This window comes from Fukomys damarensis, unplaced genomic scaffold, assembly GCF_012274545.1.
Source record: "Fukomys damarensis isolate Sample0158 unplaced genomic scaffold, DMR_v1.0_HiC HiC_scaffold_15, whole genome shotgun sequence".
Lineage (NCBI taxonomy): Eukaryota > Metazoa > Chordata > Mammalia > Rodentia > Bathyergidae > Fukomys > Fukomys damarensis.
The window spans coordinates 32,472,563-32,488,606 of NW_022900927.1; the positions used below are offsets into that span (position 1 = coordinate 32,472,563).

General features: G+C 38.8%; 1 pseudogene; it reads right to left on the reverse strand.

Moving 5' to 3' along the window:
• The window catches only part of LOC104876281, a 33,670-nt pseudogene extending 32,755 nt beyond the window's left edge, over window positions 1–915 (reverse strand).
• Window positions 916–16,044: the final 15,129 nt, after the last annotated feature.

A 16,044-nucleotide genomic window follows, 5' to 3' on the forward strand; every position in this document is an offset into this window, starting at 1 on the left:
TCTTTTTTGGTACTGGGTATCGAATTCAGTACCTTGTGCCTGCAAGGCAGGCAGGAAAACCACTGAGCTAAATCCCCAGACTGGGTCTCTTCATCCAAGGTCTCACTCATTTCACCCCACCTCTGGCCAATAGCTGTTGTTTACCCCTCACAGAGTAGAAAACTTACCTTCACTTACAGTTAGTGAGTTCAGTCTTTAAAGATTTGGGTTACAAGGTTAAAAGCTGTAGCAACCTTTCCTTTTTCTTGCCCTTATGAAAGGCACCATCTAGTCTGTTCTTGTATCAACAAAACTGTAATGTTCAAATTCAGATCTTGGAAAAGGATCAACAACAGACCTATACTGTTGTCCCCAATGAGGGAGTTTGCAGGGTGGCTCACAGTAGAAACAGAGTGAGCCTCCTTCTCGTAGACGCCAGGGATCAGTCAGTCCCATTGAGGAAGGAACCATGTGCACAGTATTTTGGATGAGCTGCTCCCAAAAGCCAGTGTTGGGTCAGATGATAGGCAGGCAGGACTTGGTCCACATATGGGCATCCAGCAGGGACACGGCATGGTACTTCATGAGGTAGGCAAGACACGGGCAGCTGAGTGGCTCATGCCAGCAGCACAATGCAGTAGTGTGTGGCCCTTTTTCATCTCCACCGAATGAATGTGGTCAGCAATGGGGTCAAAGAAGTCAAAGACACATGAGATAGGAACATCAGCCACAAGTACTGGCATGTAGTGGATATTATCATAGAAGGTGTTCACTACTTCCACTGAGCCATTGGTGACTGTGGTGATCTGGTTGCTGGACAGTAGGAGCTTATTGTTGGCAGCTGCTGCTGATATACAGGCTTCTGGTGACCTGGGAGAGGCCGCTGACTGAGGGCTGCAGGGACTGGGTTGGGAAGGCATGTGTGAGTGATGTCATCAAGGCAGTGGATCAGCAGTTGGTGATACCTGAGGCTCTCTTCTAGGCTATGTCCCCGGAAAGCTTTCCAGGCCAAACGGAAGTCTTCATCAGGTACAAATGAGGAGCCAGAGCTTTGTTCCTCAGTTTAATATGTATCAGCAGCTGCCCTCAGTCAAGATGAAACTGAGCTTCTTAGTTTGGCTGTCAAGACTATCTGTGGCCTTTCTCTCATAGCAGGATAGAGGGGTTCATTGGGGTAGGGCAGCCTGGGGTCCCAGGTGAGGGTCTTTGTGGGAGAGAGATCAGTCAGGATCCCTGGGCCATAATCCCCACCGGCCCAGTGCTCTGCTTCCCACAGCAGTGGTTTCTCCTCCAGGAAAGAAAAATCTAACATTTCTTAATATGGATTGAAAGTACTTTAAACATTCCATAGAAAGTTATACTATTTTACTCTATTCAAAATAATGCTGTCATTATTTAACTTTTTTGGCATAATTTCCTAAACAGACCTTCCCATAAGTAAAAGTACACGGCCAAAATACAGGCTCCTTTCTCAGGTTCACAGTCCTCACCACCACATTAATTTTCATATCCCCTGAAAGCATCTAAGAACATCCCTAGTCCCACTTCCAAGCACTTTGAGATAATCTCACTAAATTCTTATAGTCTCACTCAAATATTCTTATATCTTCTCTTTTTTTTTCTTTTTCTTTCTCCTTGAAATTAACTTTAAATATCCCATTATCGCTTTGCATTTCTTTGGTGAGCACTCCAGTTAAGACTTTTTATCACATCAATTAAGCATTTATAATTCTCTTATGTAAAATATTTCCAAAGTTCACTTTTGGAAGTTACTTTCCCTTTTGGCTGGGGACTAGTTCTAAGACTAGTTCCAATAAATGTACACATTCTCTTCTGATTCAGTGAAAACTGACAAAGATCTAGAAGTAATGATTTCTCAAATGCTGATATTACTTCAAATATCCACACAGAACATTTGATTCTAAGGTACAGTAACATTTTATAGGGCCATTATGTCACTGTAATTATAAATTATTGTACCATATCCTTAATTTTATACCTTTTGTCATAAGAACTCATTCTGAAATGACATTTAAAATCAAAACTTAAATTATTATTTTTTTCTTTATTCCATCTTGGGGCAGCATCCTAAAAATCAAGTTGACTGTGAATTTTGGGAAAATCCAATCCACAGGTCATAATGTTCCTGTGTGCCAAGATTACTTGGCTTAGGAATACTGGATAAGATTTAGACATATAGGATGAGTCTTTTCATTTGGCACAGAATTGACTGCACAAAAAATGCTCAAGGGATGTGAAAAAGGAAACTATCAATTAAGAAAGATCAGTTGCTTCTTTATGAAAATAGAGCTTTTTCCTTCAAATAGTGCTTCTCTATTCAAAATGTAAGCCAAGGCCGGGCGTGGTGGTGCATGCCTGTAATTTCAGCACTCGGGAGGCTGAGGCAGGAGGATCTCTGTGAGTTCAAGACCAGCCTGTGCTACATAATGAGTTCCAGGTGAGTCTCAACTACAGAGTAAGACCCTGTCTCAAAAAGAAAAAAAAAATGCAAGCCAAATCATGCCACTACTCTACTCAGGACTGTATACTGACCATTTCAACTCAAAGTGGAGGTTAAGTCCTACCCTCTTCTCCCAGTGGTCCACCTCTGCCATTTCTCCCCTGCTTTCACCTTGTCCTCAGTCCCCTTCATCACTTTGTTCCATCTGCTCTTGGGTCTGGACTGTCCCTGAAATAAGGTAAGCAAACCACCTGAGCTTTACACTAGTTGTTCTCTCTGACTGGGTGTTCTTTCCCTAAAGCATGCATGGAACAAATCTGCCTACTATTTCAAATACTCCAATATCAGCTCTCAGTAAGCTAGAATAAAATACCAGGCACAAATAACTTAAAAGAATGGAAGATTTCTATTGGCTTGTGATTTCCACAGTTTTCAGTCCAGTCAGCAGATTCCTCTGCCTTCAAGTCCTTCGGTGAGGCAGAACATCACGGCAAAAAATGCATGGCAGAAGAAAGCTCCTCACCTCATGTGAAGAGCGACAGGGAGAAAGGAACCAAGATATAGTCCCAAAGCACTGCCCCATGACCATCCCCCTCAACTGTGCCCCTGTTTCCATCTCCTCCCAGTACTTACATCAAATTAAAATCCTGTTAGTGGGTGATTCACAAAGTTAGAGCTGTCTTGATAAACACTGCTGTGTTGGCTCAATGCATCAGTCTTTGAGGGACACTTCATATTTAAACCAGAACATCACCTGATTCTTTTATTTAAAATTGTGACCTATACTCTATTCTCCCTGAATATTAAGGACTGGTGACTGCTTTCTCTTACTATACTATTCATGCACATCACTTCTGGTCAACAAAATGTGTTGAGTTTTTCCACACACCAAACAGTTTTTCAAGGGCCTGTGGAACCCAACTGAATATCTTACAATTCAATTCAATTCAGTTCAATTCACTTGACTTCAATTCAATTCTGACACTAATCCAGTTAGTGAAGACCTCATAGGCTAAAGTTTAGTCCATGAAAAGGTCCTTCATTTCTAAATCAGTTACAAATTCCAGGATGTGACGTGTAATTCGGACAGACTGGCTATAAATCATCAGTTCCCATGATCCCTCCCTTCTGCTTTGACAATTTGTTGGCAAGACTCACTGAATGTAGGGAAACACTTTACTTGTGTTTACCTATTTTAAAAGATAAAGATGAACAGCCAGATGTAGAGGTATATAGGGCAAAATACAGTATGTGCGCGGGGCACAGAGCTTCCATCCCATCTCTGGGCGGGCCACTCTTCTCACACCACCATGTGTGCAGCCACTCAGGGGCACTCTGAACTCTGTGGTTCAAGGATTTTTATGGCGCTATAAGAAAGTGTTAACTCCAAATCTGTTTCTATCTGTGCATCTATTTATATTTCCTGTTGGTACTCTTTCTCTGGAAAATACAGACTAACAAATCGTAACCAGTGCAGATTTTGATACTAAAAGGCGTTCTAGAGGAACATAATTATAAGGATGGGTTTTCTAAATTGCTTCTGAAATTGAATTTCTATTCTATAGATTTAAAGATGCTAATTGCTATTTCCAGTAGTAAAGATAGGATTATAAGCATCAGCATGACTTTATAGATACACAAAAAATATATACATTGAGAACTCCCGATCAACTATTTATACAGAATCAAGACATTAGGAGGCCCTGTATATGATACTTTATACTTTCAAACATTTCTGGAAATTAATTAATACCATGTTGTTTTTGTATTTGATATTGCTGGATGAAGTTATGGATAAGAATTAAAATTCCCAGCTCAAGTAACACATAAATGACCTAAGAACTTTTATGTGTTCTCTGAAGAGATTCTTTATCTCCTATGGGTACTGGGCTAAAATTTCTGAAAATCAAATCCAAGACCTCATTGTTCAAATGGCTGAATCATGGCACAATTTGAATTCCCAGTCTCACAGGATTTCTACTGTGAAAATGAAGGCACTGATTGGGAAGGAATAGGATTTTACAAGGTCTGATGAGGCTACAAGAGAAGATGCTTGATAAAACAGAGACCACTGAGCCCCCAAATTCAGAAGCATCTTTACTAGTGGAAGAGTTCCTCATAATCCCAGTAGCATCTGAGTATCAGAGAGTGGGAAATCAACCCAACTAAAACCCAGAAATCTTCCTCAGTGAAATTTCTAAAAGTCCAGTAGTATGGGGCATATGGTGACGCTCTTTCTAAGGTTAAAGATAATTTTCTGTGTACAAATTTTTCTACAATCTAGAAATAGAATGTCAAGTGGGTATCTCTGGAATTCAGAATTGACACCCTCTTCATTTGGATGTGTCACTCTGCTCTCTGAGTGACCTGCAAAGTTCCTATTTGGGGGTGGGGCCCAGAACAAGAGAAAGTTGTACCGCTGGTCCAGGCTGCCCTGCCACTAGGACTATATGATCCAACAGATACTGAGGTACTTGAAGTGACAGTGGCAGATGGGGATACTATTTGCAAATCAGTATAGGAGAATGATAGCACAGGCCTTTAGGATTTTGTTGCAAGACCCTACCATCCCTCGCAGAGAAATAGCTGTTTTGCTGCTGCTGAGCCTTAGCAGAGATGAAATACTTGACCATGGACTACCAAGTCAACATATGGTTTGAACTGCTTGATGTTATTTTACCAGCCAAGTCATAAAGTTGGGCATGCATGACAGTATTCCATTATCAAATGGAAATGAGAAATATACAGTGGAAGATGAATGGGCCCTAGAAATTAGTCCAAATATCCTGGCTCTCACCCTGTTATACTGCCTTCTCTCTCCTATTCAGCATCAATGACTTTGAAGGGAATTCCCTATAATCAGTCAATGGAGGAGGAGAGAATCCAAGCAGATTTAGAGGGAGTTGTTTATGTTACACAGGTATATACCCAAAATGGACAAGTGCAGCACAACCCTTCTCTGCAACCCCTCTCTGAAGGAGAGTGGTAAAGGAAAATCCTTCCAGTGTTCAGGGAAGAGAAGAAGTAAACATGCTTTCAAAGAAGAAATAGTTGAGATGAAACTGCATGCCAATTTGTGGACTGTGTCCAGTTGTTTGGCTGAATGGCTAGGAACTTGAAAGGTGTGTGATTGGAAAATTGCTGGTAAAGAAACTTGAGGAAGAGGAGAGTTGATAGATGTTTTTGAATGGGAAAAGAAAATATATTTGTGTCCCATGCAATGCTCACTAAAAGATGGCCTCTGCAGAGGAAAAGTGGAAGAGTCAAATGTATAGCAAAACACATTCTAATTAGGCTTTTGGGCTACTGACTAAATACTAGTCAGGCTCTTTCTCTAGCTACCCCTGTTATCATCCAATGGGCTTATGAACAAAGCATCTTTAGTGCCAGGCAGGGAGATTATAAATGGATTTAAACTTACCAAGGCCAACCTGGCTACAGATATCACTGAGTGTCCATTTGCCAGCCCGGTGCCCCTGATATGACACCATTCCACAGGGTGGTCAGAGACTTCATGGCAGTTTGATTATACCAGACCATGCACATCACGGAAGAGGTAATATCAGTCCTGACTAGTATACACACTTTGCATGAAGATTCGCCTTCTTTATATGTAACACTTCTAACAAAAATACTTACTGTGGACTTATAAAATATCTTATTTACTATTACAGTACTTCCAACAATTGCTTCTGATCAAAAGAATTCACTTCAAAGCAAAGAAAGTGTGGTCAGGGACCCTTTGCTTGTAGAATTCACTGGGTTTTCAGATCATCCTCAATTAGCTACCTTGGTGGAAAGGCAGAACAACCTTTGAAGACTCAGCCATAGCATCAGCTAAGTGATAATACCTTTCAGGGTTCCCAAATATGCTGAGTCAGTATCCACTATATAGTGTTGTTTCTCCAGCAGCCAAAACTCACACATGCAGGAACTAAGGGCTAGAAATAGGAGTGACAGTATTTACCCATGGTGATTGAGCAGCAAAATTTTACATCCTATTTCCATTACTTTATATTTCTTTACTTTATATTTCCATTATTTTACTATTTCTATTGGCCTAGAGGTCTTAGTTCAGAGGGAAGAATACTTCTTCCAGAACAGGAAGTTAAAACTGTCACCCAGCTACTTTGGGCCCTTCATGCCTCTGAATCAAGAGCCCAAGAAAGGAGATGAGATGTTGCCTGGGGTCATTGACCTTGACTACTAGGAGAAATTGGACCACTACCTAGTGGAGGTAAAGATAAGCATATCTAGAGTACATGAGATGTCCTAGAGCACAAACCTATGGCATACATTCTGCAGTGGGCTATTTGTATCATTGAAAGCTCTAAAAGGTTCACCATCACTAAGAGTGTCTCTTAGTATTAGCTTGTCCTGTGATTAAGGTCAGTGGGAAACTACAATTCAATATAGGCAGAACTATGATTGGCCAAGTGTATTCAGTAATATAGACTTGGATTACCCTTACCTAGTAAAGAACCATGACACACTGAGGTGCTTTCTAAAGGCAAAGAGAAGTGCTGAACATATAGTAGAAGAAGGTAGTTATAAACACTAGCTACTAACATATGACAGAAACAAAGACTATAATTGTTATAGCTTCTCTTATTTTCTTTTGAATATGTTTGTGTGTGCATGTGAGTTATAACAAATATCTTAGTTTTTTTTTATTAAGTTTATTGGTACATTTTAGGTATACAGTACAGTTACATTCATCATTGGGATCTTGTACCTTTACATGACTTATCTTGGTTCTTACTTTTTTCCCATTCCCAGCCCTTCCTTTACTGTGGGAACCCGCTGGCACTTGACGTTGGAAAAGTAACTTCTTAATCTATGACTCTGTTTGTTTATTTGGCATTTCTGAGACAAGGGTCTCAGCAATGCAGATGAGATTGACTTTGAACTCACTGTGTAATCCAGGCTGGTTTTATGGGATGACGGGCATGCACCACCACTCCTGGCTCAAGGACTTTGTTAAATTTGACCTTGTGATGGGAGGAACGCAGATAGCCAAAGATCTGATCTCCCTAATAGTTGCTTGGTGCTTCCTGTTGGCCTGCCTTTAAAAGGAGCTGTTTCTGTGAAATAAACGGGACCTCTTGTCTCCACACTATTGAGTGTGCTGTCCTTTCTCAATCCTCACTCCCCAACTCAGGTACGTTCGTGTTGTGACGGCTGGGCCTCCACACTTTACCCACTCCACCCTTCCCTGTTTACAAAGACATTGTTTCCATGTTTTTCCTTTTCACATATCTTTTCTCTTCCCTCTTTACCTTTCCCCTACTTCTCTCACTTCCCCTACTCTTTTAGACCTTTTCTTCCTAATACACAATATCAATTATACATTGTAATCCTTATTAACACTTTTAGTTTTTGGTAAAAATGTGTGACTTATTAATTTCACTTAAGAGTATGACCTCAATGTGTATCCACTTAGCTATAAATGTCTCTAGTTTCTTATTCTTTTGGGCTGAGTAGTACTCCATTTCATAAAAATACCAAACAAACGCATCTTCTTTATCCAGTCTACAGTTGATGGGCAATTGGGCTGTTTCCAAGTTTTAGCTTTTACAAACTGTGCCACTATAAACATGGGTGAGCATGTTTCGCTGTAGTACTATTCTTTTAATTCTTTTGGGAAGATACCCAGCAGAGGAATACCTGGGTCAAATGGGACTTCTAATCCTAGTTGTTTGAAGTATCTCCATATTGATTTCCACAGTGGTTGTACCAGTCTTTTTCGCTTTTCATATAGTTTAAGATATTTGACCTTATATCAGTATTTATTGTTAATCTTATATAACAGTATTTATCACTATCAATGAATAGTTTATCACTATCAATGAATAATGAACATCACTCTGGGACTTTATGTCCTTTCCTGGGGACGTGAATAATGTATTTTTGGTTGTACACAAGATAACTATATCATGTTAGGTAGAATTACTATGTAGATGCTGTCTTTAGAGGTTAAGTATATTTAAGGAGATATCTCCTAACAAGGGAGGATTTGTAATTGTTGATCTTATGTGTCACTTGACCAGGCTAAGACATGCCCAGGTAACTGATAAAACATTATCTTTATAAGGGAATTTCTGTGTGAGATTAGCATGTGGATTAGTACATTGAGTGAAAATTGCTTTCAGCAAAGTGGGTGAGCATCATTCAATTTATTGAGGGCTTGAACAGAACAAAAAGGCAGAAGAGGACTTCCTCTCTTGGAATTGGGACATCCATTTTCTCCTTCCTTCAAGTATTGGCATTCTGGCTTTCAGGTCTCTGGACTGGAGCTGGGAGTCACAGTATCAGTTTCCCAGTTCTTAGGCCTTTTTGTTTGCACTGGGACTGCACTGCTGGCTCCTCTCTGCCTCCCTGTTAGAGATGACAAAGGTTAGGATTTAGCTTTCAAAAGCACATGGAGGAATCCTATATAATAAATCCCTTCCTGTATAGCTATATAAATATCCTACTGATTCTGTTTTTCTGTGAAACTCTGACTACAGCATCTAATCCAGCCTTAGTAAAGAGTGACTAGGAAAGACTGAGAACTTCATTGTGAGATCTGACCAAAAGGGGAGAGGCCAGAAGAAGATGTGGGAGAGGCATGCAGGAGGCATTCAGGTAAGAGAGACCACTCATTCAAAGACCTGCCGCAGTGTGGATCCTATTCACCCCAATTTTGTGCTAAGGGTTTTGGCTTTGTCCTGAGAGCAGTGGAGACCCTCTGAAACATCTAAATAGCAGCGTAACTGGCCAGATTCATGTCTTAGAAAGAGCATTATTTCTTCTGACTTTTGAGTTGTGTGCTCAATTTAATGAATGAACTTGTATTATGATCAAAATGTTCCTCCTTTGTACTTTGGAGAAAATTAGCACAGGATATCTGAATTTCTTAGACTACATTGGAAATTTACATTAAGCATTGTTTAGTAGTGGTTTAAATGCATAGTTTATTACATAGATTTTTTTTCAAAGTTGATTGCAATACATTTATATTAGATATTAAAGAAAAATATTCAAAAGTTTACTGAGAGGGAAAAGAAATATATTTACAATTTAAATTGTCAGGAGACTTTGTTGTTACTTCATAAATGTGAAGCAGAAACAACCTAAGTTGTACTCTAGAAACATGTTTGATGTATGTGACTAGAATTTGCAAAAAGACAACCCTATGTTCTTTACAAGCTCCAGGCCTTTTCTTCCTGGAAAGCACTGCTGTCTTGTTGGTGTCACATACTGTCATCAGTGCATTTGAAGTGTGGCTAACAGTTCATGCTACAGTCTTCCAATGTCCAGCACTAGAGTCCTGGTACTGGCCATAGTAAAAAAAAATCTCCAGAGCAGAATAGTGTGCTATGCCCTTAATGCTCTTCTTCTGATGTTGCATGATTTATATTCACTTCTGGGATTTCATGTCAGAGAGTTGGAGGATTGTGGGGAGATAAAAGGCATTTTCAAAGGGGAACACATTGCTTGGGTTTAGGATTTTTTTGCATTCATGGTGGCATCTTGTTCATAGGTTATCAAATTCACAATAGTGCTTTTGACTCTGCAAAAGATACACTTTCTTTATCATGTACGTCCCACAGTACTGTCTTACTGCCTTTGAATATCTTTATAAAAACACTGTAATTATTTGAGCTCTGTTTTTGTATGGTCCCTTTTCTCTTTGTATAATTTTTGTGGTCAAGAACACGAATTCTAAAGCCAAACTGTATGGGTACAAACCAGGCAGAGCATCTAACTAGGTTTGTTACCTGAATCAGCTTATTTAACTTCTTTTTGCCTTATATTTTCTAAACTGTTCATGAAAAAGATTCTCCACCCTAAAGCAGTGTAGGCAAAACAATTGTTAGGGTCTCAGAGCAGTGTTTGCATGGGATGAGCACTTTGCAACTTGTTCCTCAATATTTTAAAGAAAAGTCAGTGCAAAAACGCAATTCCACAAAATGGGTAAATGCTAACTCTAAAGTTAATCAGATCAGACAACTAACCACTTCTTGTTTTAACACAGCTTCTTTGAGGGCACATAAAATGAGCAGTGACTACAGCTATGTCTAAATTAGTGGTAAAAAATTAAGGGCTAGCCCCGGGATTTAGCTCAATGGTTCCACAGCCTGCCTTGCAAGCACGAGGTCCTGAGTTCAATCCCCAATACAAAATAAATAAATAAATACATACATACATAAATAAAATTAAAGGTTAACAAACTTTGACAGAGCCAGTATATAAATGTTTCTACTAAAATAGATTTTTCTGTTGTGTTTTGTTTTTACCTTTTGTTTCCTTGCAGTTTTACTTTTTCATGTTCAAAATAAACACTGTCCATTTAAATAATATAGGCCAAGGACTGTAATATCTTAACTCACAGTGATATATTAAAAAAACATGCAACTTTTAGTGAAGTCCCTTAATTAGTAGAGCAGCAGAACTCAGACCCAGAAACATGTCTAACATCCAGAAGCCGAAACCTACCTCCCCAAAAGGTCTCATTTATATGCATTAAAATCCAGGAAGTAGTTGGTACCAGTAACCAGATTAGCCATAATATCAAAACCGAACCCTTTTACCTGTTCATGGATAACACAAAATGGTGAACTTCCCTTTATTCATCTATAAAAGTTCCACATGTTTGGAACTCCAGCAAAAGGGCTTAGTTGTGATAAACCAGGAATTAAGGGTCATGTTGAAAGAATGTAAGAAATAAACATTTTTTTTAAATTTTGGCTCCTATCCTTTCGAAGATCATATAAATACTCTTATGATTGGAAGCGTGCATTCTTTTTTTTGTACAGATTTGAATTTTGGAAATAGAAGAGTTTAAATTGATTCCATCATTACAAGTCTTTATTCATCAAGTATTTATTGAGGAACTCAGGTTTTAGGTACTTTTGTGCATATTTAAAAACAGCAACAGAAAAATGAATGTATAGATTCTAGTGGAGACAGAGAAAACACATGAGTAACAGATATATACTGTATCAGATGATGATAAATATAGAAGAGAAAATATGACTTTTGTGTATGAGGGCTGTTACAATTTTAAGCAGAGTGATCTACAAGGTCTTGCCAAAAGGCAACATTTCGCAAAGGTCTGAAGGAATTGAGGGCTTTCTAAGGAACGGCATTCCAGACAAAGGAACTAATGGATGGGAAAGTTGTGAGGTGGGTCTGTGTTTGGGGGCACAACAAGGCTGGCTACAGTAGTAAGCAAAGGAGAAGGGGGACAGAGTAGAATAAGCCTCAGAGAGGTGACAGAGATACTTCAAGAACTTTGTTCCTTTTCTCTACCACTGTTGGTAATTTTGACAAGTGGGATGATACCTTGCACTGGAAAATAATCCATATGGACACTGGGCTAAGAAGAAAGGAAACAACTGAGACTCGGTAAGAGGCTATTTCTGTGATTCAGGTGAGAGACAATGGTGTCTTTAATTGAGGTAATGTCGGTAACAGAGTGAGAAGTGGGTGGGTTGTGCCTATTTTGTAGGGTAAAATTAATAGGATTTGCAGATGGATGGCATGTGATATGTAAAAACAAGTGAGGAATCAAAGACTATGAGGTGTGGTTTGAGTAATTCCAAGGTGGGAGATTCCATGTGCTAAGGTAGAGATCACACTAGGTAAAACAGGTTTGGAAAGGTGGAAATCCAGCATTTGACATAGTCTATCTTATATCTGAGATAATTAGTAGGTCTCTAAGCAACCATGTTGAAAGAGTAGTTTGTTGTGAGTGTCACCTCTGCTCTGAATGTATTCCTTACAGCTGAGGGCTTCTGTGGTACTGAGACTTATGAATTGCTGCTTCATACCAACATGTTTATGAGCTTTAAGAAGGTCAGGGGCTTAAAAACGAAGCAGAATAAAACAAAAACAGATTGGTAACAGTAAGGTATCATTTCAGTATATAGAGTCCTAAAATACAGTGAATGGTTTAGTGCAACCCCATCTGGTCACCACAAAGCAGAACAGAGCAGGTTTCGCTGCAGGTAACTTTTAAGTAGACAGTAGTTTAGCATCTCCACAATTTTTGGTACTAAGTATAAATTAGTCATTTTCAAGTACAAAGAAAAATGATATTTCTTGTCCCAGATATGTATCTATGCAGAAAATTAGTTTGATCAGTCTCAGCATGCACACCTAAAAACACAGCATCAGCAATGAAAAGGATACCATAGGGATAAATGTAAAGCCACAGAAAAATGCTGGTGAAGAAATTTCAGGATATACAAAACTCACTGTAGAAGTTAAATACCCTAATGGCTGTTGGAGAGAGGGAGGTAACTCAGTAGGTAGAGCTGGCCTAGAATGCAGACAACAACAGGAAGTGGTTGGCTCCATGGTGACGTGCAGGACACAGGGTGGAAATGGGGGTAGAGGAAGGAAGGAGGGGTGCCAAAAGGTTGGGAGGGTCCTTCAAGATGCAAACTTGGGGAGGTAGATAGTACAGCCAGATTTTTGCCTTATTTCCCAAACAGCTTAAAATCTGAATACTTACATGCAATCTCCTGATTTTAAAATGTTGTCACTGAGTTTTCATTTTCAAAACTTCTGCCTAAACCAAACAAAGCATATCTGCAGGCTGCTTTTGGTCTATACCTTCTAACTTTGCCATCTACATACAATTTTAATTATGGACTGTACTGAATCATTAAATCCCTACCTAGTTATAACAAGTATCCCTCCTACACGGGAGAAACCATTCTTTTTATATATGACTGGAAGTTTCAGTTTCAATATGAAGTCCTAATGTTCAAAGATAATACAGTAAAAGTAGAATAATAATAAAATAAAAGCAATCTCCTACTTTTAAAGAATTTTTTTAAAAATTAAAGCTGCCAACTTTGTTATTTTTGCATAAACTTTCTCAGATTAACTTGTCTACATTAAACTAAGTATGTGGAATAAGGCTTCCAAAATAGGTTGACATTTTGTAAAATGTTCCAGGAATATCTCTCTGAAGGATGCTTGGCTTTAGAAATCATATACTGTTCAGAACAAATACATGAAATGGAGATTTTCATTACGATTCACTTTTTAAGTTTCTCCTAACAATTCATCTTCTCTATAATCCTATTTAGAAATTTTTACTGAAAGGCCAGAGGACCAGACGACGGATAGACATGGCAGAATACTTATGCGCAGTTCAGTCTGTTGGGCTAAACAGGACACTGCACCCTAGTTTGGGTGCTGTGATTGCAGAAAGATCTGGGAAGAAGTGAATCTTCCTGGGAAATTTCCTAGGAACCCCTTGACCTGTGATGGTTTCTTTTCACATATAACTACAAATTTGGAGGAGGAGTCCTCATGTTTTTCTTTTTAAATTATTGAGAAACTAGGTATCTACAATGTGAGGTTGTATCATAAAATACTTAATGGCTGACATCTTAGGTAAAGAGTGATTATTTACTTTTTTCTTGCAAGTGCCAGGAACCGAGAAGGCAGACTATATGCTAATGATGGAAGCTGCTGAAAAGAGGGTGTACCAGAGGTGCAGGCATCAATTCTAGGCAATTCTGCCTAGAGTCAAAATTCAGATAAAGCCTTCAAGTCACTTTGACTAAAGAAGCTTAGGAGGCAGCCAAGGGGATGATGCACGGTGGAGTTCAGTGTTCATGACTGAATGGATGAGTTTGTGGGGAGAGGAGGCTTCATTTAAACACATTTTGTGCTAGGGCTGGGGATTCAGCTCAGAGGTTCCGCTGACTGCCTTGCATGCGCAAGGGCCGGAGTTCCATCCCTGGTACCAAAAACCAAAATGAAACAAAACATATTTTCTGCTATTTTGCAATGCCTGATATAGGGGGCAGTGGCTATCTCAGAGGTAATAAATATTAGTTTAAATAAATGCAACACTTTCAAGTGGGTTTGTGACTCTGATGGCTACTGTGCATATTATCATTTGACATTATGGGGGAGTGGAGTTGAGAGAGGGTCTCGCTATGTAGTTCAGGCTGGCTTTGAACTCACTATGTAGCCCAGGCTGGCCTCAAACTCATGATGATCCTCTTGCCTCAGCCTCCCAAGTGCTGGGATTACAGGCGTGGGCCACCATGCTTGGCTGTCATTTGACATTTTAAATTCATTTATATTCTAGTACGTTGAAAGATTTATCTGTGCACGTATTCTTAAAGTTGTTCACCAGATCTCCCTGTGGTTTCTTATTGACTACAGGCACATTCAGTCTGCATTTTAAGAGCAGGAAAGGGTATCTTAGATGATATTTTCTTTGTAACTGAAACATGTTACGTATGAACAGAAAGTTGACTAATTTTTTAAAATTTTAATGAAAACATTTTATGAAATTACTGCCTTTTTCCTGCCTCAATAAATCAGAAAAAGTAGTAAAGAGCAAAATGGAACTAAGTCTTAATTACACTGCAAGAGCTCCTTTGCTGCTTCTGTTAACTCCTTTGGGTTACTGACAGATTCAAGGTGCCTGGCAGTGATGATTTACAGTTCGGGTCCATAATGCCATTTATTTTTTATTACTGCATTTTAAGTATACATAATGATAACATTCATCATAGGGAATTTGTACCTGTACATGAGATATCTTACCTCCACTTTTCTTCCCATTCCCCTCCACTTCCTTCAAACTCACTTTCTCTCCTTATTTACAAGTTTTATTTTCATTTTTTCCTTCTCTTTTTATTTCTTTTTTTTCCTCATTGAGTTTATTGGTACATCTGAGGTATACAGTACAGTTACATTCATCAGTGGGGTCTTGTACCTTTACATGACAAGTCCTGGTTCTCAAATTTTTGACATTGAGGATACCTGAGATGTTATTTTCAGGATTCCTGCTTACCTTTCTTCCAGAGAATATGGAAAGGCAAATGTGAGTATAAATGCCAACAAATGCCTTTTCTTACACTTAATGATGTGTAAATAAACTAGAAATGTGAATTCGTATCTAAATAAGGGAATAAAGAGAGAAGACAAGAAAGACACATCCATTATATTTTATTTTTTTCTTTTTATTGAGGTTATTGGTACAATCTAGATATACAATACAATTACATTCATCATTGGGATTCTGTACCTTTACATAATAGGTCTTGGTTCTCATTTTTCCCCTTGTCCCTGCCCTCCCTTCACCCCCTCCTATCCTCCCCATTTATAAACACTTAATTTCCATTCTCTCACATATTTTTTCTCTTTTTATTTCTTGTATCTTCCTTCCTTCCCCTCTCTTCTTCGCTTGTTCCCCTTCTCATTTCAATATTTTCTTCATCTGAGAAGTGTCTATTCATTTCAAATATCCATTTTTGGACTGGATCTTTAAATTGGGGGGTTCTGATTCTTTTGAATTCTTTATATGTTCTAGATATTAGTCCTTCAATAGAGGAACAGCTAGCAAAAAATTTTCCCCACACTGTGGGTTGTCTTTTCACTCTGTTGGCAGCTTGCTTCCTTTGCTGTGCAAAAGCTTTTCAATACAGTGAGATCCCAGTTGTTGTTCCTTTGTGCTAGCTCCTGTGCAATCAGGATTTTGTTCATAGTCTTTGCCTACACCAGTGTCTTCAAGAGTTTCACCTATTCTATCTTCCAGCAGATTTAGTGTTTCTGTTTTAATATTTAGATTTTTTTTTTTT